The 5,344-nt window shown below is 51.6% G+C and overlaps 1 protein-coding gene across 1 annotated transcript in view; it reads right to left on the bottom strand.

The window, feature by feature from the left end:
• Positions 1-164, bottom strand: part of CDR2L (cerebellar degeneration related protein 2 like) — an 11,262-nt gene extending 11,098 nt beyond the window's left edge. The window contains exon 1 of the mRNA XM_007454366.1: positions 5-164. The gene's annotated coding sequence lies outside the window, so the exon portion shown is untranslated. The remainder of the gene's footprint in view (positions 1-4) is intronic.
• Between the last annotated feature and the right edge of the window lie 5,180 nt (positions 165-5,344).

Genomic DNA, 5,344 nt, shown 5'->3' on the forward strand with positions numbered 1-5,344 from the left:
GGGCGGGGACAGCGGGCTGGATGGCGGCAAGGAGGGCCCAAGCCCGGCCGTCAGGTTTGGGGCTCTAGGAGCGAGCGGGTGCCGCGGTGGGCGGCCCCTGCCCGACTCCGGCCAGCGTTGCCCCCCCGCCTGCCCGGCGACACCAGGAGCCGCCGCTGCATCTTGGCGGGGTCCGCCCCGCGCTTCCCGAGCCTCCCTCTCCGCGGGGTGGGGCCAGCCGCCTATGGCCAATCAGGAGACGCATGCAAAACTGGAGGCGGGGCCGAGGGCGGTATCTCCGCAGCGTTGAGGTTCGGCTGCTGCTGAACCAACCCCACCTTCCCTTCACAGCAGAATCCAGTTTACATCTCAATGCCTAAAATCATTTTATTTTGTTTACCTATTGTTGTCTCTCCCGTAGATCTCCTGAATGCAAGGATCTTGTCGCTCCTGTTCACAGCTGGCTCTTCAGTGCCTAGAGCAGGCTGACCTACTGCTACCTTCCACGGACACTCTTTGAATGAATGAAAATTAATCAAAAATTACCTTTAAGAAATTATGTTTAAATGCCTGGGGCCTGAAACCTCACTCCAGGAGTGGTGAACTTTGACTGTTACCTGCATTCTGGGCCTTTCCCTTTGAGGTCCTGTTTCCCTCTCCCTGGGATTCATATCCTATACCCAACTATACCCATTAAACTATATGTGTCACTTATCCAAGCATTCTTTCCTTAAAGGAGTTTTCAGACTCAAGTATACATGTAACTCACTTTTTTAAGGCCCCGCCATGTGCTGGTAGTGTTGAAGCACCCTGAGTATAACCGACTCTGAATATATGTGGCAAATACATCAAAGGACTTGTATCCAGAATATAGAAAGAACACCTGCGAATCCACAAGAAAAAGAAAAACAGCCCAGTAGAAAAGTGGGTAAAGGACTTGACCAAGCACTTGACAAATGACCAAAGTGACCCAATCAGCATGTGACAAGTTGTTGAAGTTCTTCAGAAGGAGCCACGGTTGTTTCTGTAACAAATTACCCCAAATTTAGTGGCTTGAAACAACACACACTTATTATCTTACAGTTTTGTAAGTTAGAAGATTGGCATGGCTCTTGAAGACTGAAATCTAGTTGTTTGCAAGGCTTTGTTCCCTCCTGGAGGCTCCAGGGAAGGGTCTCTTTCCTTGCCTCTTCCAACTTTTAGAGAGGCTGCCCACGTTGCATGGCTCATGACTCCCTTTTCCCATCTTGAAGGCCACTGACAGCAGGTGACCCTTCTCACACTGGATCACTGTGACTTGTCCTGCCTCCTTCTTCCACTTTTAAAGACCCTGTGATTACATTGGGCCCACCTGGATAATCCAGCATAATTTTCCCATCTCAAGATCCTTAATTTAACCACATCTGCAAAATTCCTTTTGCCATGCGAAGTAACATATTCAAAGATTCTGGGGATTAGGTTATGGATATCTTTGGGGGTCAGGATTCCATTTACATAAAGTTCAAAATTGGCAAAACAAATCTAATCAGGATAGGATTTGGCCTTGGGGAGACGTGGGGGAACTCTGAGGGGCCAGGAGTGTTTTATTTCCTGATCTGGGTGTTGGTTACACACAGGTGTGTTCACCTTGTTCACTTGTGAAAATCATTGACCTGTATACTTACGTGCACTTCTCTGAATGTTATACTTTAATAGAATAGTTTACTCAAGAAGGAAAAAAACACCCTATGGCTAAGACACAGGTAGTTTTTGCTCTCGTGTAGCTTACATTCTAGTGGGGATAAATAAATGATTACAACCTGCAATGTGCTGTGAAGGAGATTAACAGGCTTCTGTGAGAGAGTCTGGGGGAAGGTTCGGGAAAGACTTCCCTTAGAAGGTGACATCTAAGCTGATACCTAAATGATAAGATGGTGCCAGCCATGCTAAGCTCTGGGGGGAGAGTGTTCCAGGCAGAGGAGACAGCAAGATCAAAGGCCCTAAGGCTCGACATATATTGGAAACTGATGGAAGCCCAGCATAGCTGGAGTGGAGAGGATAGAAGACAGATGAACTGGAGTTAGGGCCATGGGAAGGAGTTGGGATTTTTTATTTTTGTTCCCAAGTAGACAGAGAGAACCAATAAAAGGCTTTTCGTTTTCAGTTGTGAAATGTCACTAGCAATTTTGGAGCATGGATTGGAGGGGAGCAAGAAGACCAGTTTGGAGGCTTTTGCAATCATCTATGAGGGAGGTAACAGTGGGATGGGCAAGGCTGGTGGTAGTGGAAATGGAGCCTGATGAGAAATATTGGAGTTGGGGAACTAAGATGTGCAGATGAATTGACTGAAGAATCAGAGTGATGCCTTAGACATCTGGCTTCAGTAACTGGGTGACAGTGATGCCACTTATTGAGATGGGGACAAAATGAATCTAAGGGACACACAGGTTGGGTGGCTGTTCCAGAGGGATCTGGTCACATTCCAAAACCACCAAATCCCTTCCCATTCATTCATTTCTTCATTCTGCAGCTGTGTGGAAATGTATCCACAGGAGCCGGGGAGTTTAAGGAGTCCCCAGAGGATATAAGAGGCAAAGGGCTGAGGGCCATGTCCTGTGCAGTGAGGATGATAGCAATGAAAGGCAACCCTTCAACCTGAAAAGTCACCGCCAAACCCTACAGCTAAGGATAGTTTCAGCGATGACTTAAAAGACCCCCATGTTTGAAAACATCCAGCTCCTGGGTCATCTCTCAGCTTTTGGCCTTTACCACGCTGACCACACCCTCAGCATGACCCAAATACCCTCCCTTTCTGTGGACACCCTCTCCCTGCCCCAACCACAGAAGCATTGCCTGGCAGGGATAAATAAATGTCACAAAGGCTGAATTCTTATTGCTGCCTGAGCACAGGGTGGAGTGATTCAGGCTGGAGTCCCTGGATCTCATGAGGCTGGTGTGGGGTGGGAGTGAGCTGAAGCTGGGCAACCAACTCTGCCAGGTTGGTGGAGCCTCCCTGTCCCCTCTGCAGGGGACAGAGGGTAGAGGCTGGGTGGCTGAGGGGTGTGGTGCCTGCTGTCTGCCAGGCCTGTGCTGGGCCCTTTGCCTGGGTTGGTTCATTTGAACCCCCTGGGTTTGTTCATCAGTGGTGCCCAGTGGGACCACTCCCAGTGCCTTCAGGGCAGACTCGGTATTTTCTAAACTATGCCATGATGAGGAAAATCAGATCTTCCTTTTTTTTTTTGCGGTGCGCGGGCCTCTCACTGTTGTGGCCTCTCCCATTGCGGAGCACAGGCTCCGGACGCGCAGGCTCAGCGGCCATGGCTCACGGGCCCAGCCGCTCCGCGGCAAGTGGGATCTACCCGGACCGGGGCACGAACCCGTGTCCCCTGCATCGGCAGGTGGACTCTCAACCACTGCGCCACCAGGGCAGCCCCAGATCTACCTCTGAAGAAGGAAACTCCTCAGCTTCCCTGAGCTACCAGCCAACACGCCCTGGGATCCATTTCTGGCCTCTCCTCTAAGCAGGGCAGAGTCAAGCCCAGGGGTGGGAACTATAAACTACCCGACCTCGTTAACCCCCAGAGCCTGGTACCTCATCTGCGTATCAAGCAGACCTATTTCGTGGTGTTCCTCGTCAGGGGCATCAAGACTCCATGCTGATGGTCAGAGCCTCGGTGGATTCGATGTCCCCTCAGCCTTGGGCACTATGATTCCCCTGGGGTCAGTTTCACACTCGGGCTACCAGGAGCGCTCCCCGAGCTCTCACCCGAGCTCCCGAGAAATGCAAGCCCAGATGCTGGATTTGGGACCAAAGCACAGGTACAGAACCCAGGGAGAGCTAGAATCCGGGACTTGAAGATGTAACCGCCCTCCCCAAAGAGCGTGAGCGCTGCCCCCTCCACCCCCAGCCCAGCCCAGCCCACCGGAAATGACGGCGCGTGCGCAGGCAGCACTGACGTTAGAGAGCCCCGGCACTCCCAGTCACACGGGTCACCCTGGGGGAGGGGCAGGGTGCCCAGCCCGCGCCTCTGGCCGTCGGGGTATCCGCTGACACCACACGCTGCGCATCTTGGGTGCTCCCACCCCTGCAGGCCGCGCTACCTTCCCTGTCCCCAGACCCGTGATTTTAGCGCTGGGCTTACATTGCACTGAATGATCTTGCCCCATCTGTCCTCTCCACCATTCTGAGGTCAGCGCCTGGCGGGGAAAGGCACTCAGTACATTTCAATGAGTGAGGTCATCTGGTGTCCAACCCCTCTTCCCCCGTACACCATCGGAGTGTGTCCCAGACAATGTCTGTTCTGAAAGGGGAATTATGTTAGAGTGTCACCAGTCCTTGTGGTCAGGAAGCGCTTCTGTGTGTCTACCCCAAATCCCTGCAATTTAAACCCTCCAGGCCTGTCATCAGCAGGGACCTTTAGGATGCTTATGCTGAGGGTGTCCCTCCTGTGGGGTCATTCTTACTTTTCCTCCTTTGATACCTCCTCATGGGGTTGTTGGGAGGGGCTATAAACTCTTGGTCTGAGTTAACACAGGCCAAAGGCTTAGAACAGTGACTGGGCCATACGAACGCTATTCAGTGTTTGCTCTTAGGATCATTATTATCGTAACTTTTTTACCTGGAGGATCCACTCCTTGCCTGTCACTACCCCTCTTCTGGCGGGACTCCTGACGGGGGTGCTGGGGAGACTGTCCAGGGACTTTACCTTCCTGGTGGGGGGGTCATGGGGGCAGGTCAGGCCTGCAGTCAAGGCCTGAGACACAGGCCTAAGAGAACTATGGAGAAGCTCCAGGCACATTTGCTCACTGCTGGCTGCTTGGGCTCCCACTGCAACACAGCACTTGGTCCACTGTATGGGATCCATCTCGCTCCCAGCAGACTGAAAGCCCCTTGAGGGCAGGGACTCCAGCTGGCACATAGCAGGTGCCTGATGAAGGAACAAATGGATGCTCTAAAACCAGTGGCAGAATCATATTCCTTGGTCCTCCTTCTTTATCCATCTCCACCACAGAAAAGATCTGCTTGCCCTACCTGAAAGTCTCCTAAAGGCACTAAAAAATGAATCTGAAAAACAGTGGGTGAAAATGTGCCTTTCCTATTGACTGAAGTGGATTCCCAAAGTGGCTCCATCTTCTGTGATCACCCAGCCCAGGAGTTCCCTTCATTCAGTTATCCACTGTGTGCTAGGCCAGTACTAGGTGCTGGGGATGTAGAGAACAAGATACACCCAGCCCTGGCTCTCATGAAGCTTGCATCTCAGTAAGAGAGGCAGACCTAAATCAAGCAAAAAGGCAAAAACATTTAAGATGGTGGTAAAAGTTTTAGGAAACACACTGAAGGATGAACTAACAACAGTTGGAGATGGGAAATCTCTCAGGGAAAGTG

Source organism: Lipotes vexillifer, unplaced genomic scaffold, assembly GCF_000442215.2.
Source record: "Lipotes vexillifer unplaced genomic scaffold, Lipotes_vexillifer_v1.1 scaffold518, whole genome shotgun sequence".
Classification (NCBI taxonomy): Eukaryota; Metazoa; Chordata; class Mammalia; order Artiodactyla; family Lipotidae; genus Lipotes; species Lipotes vexillifer.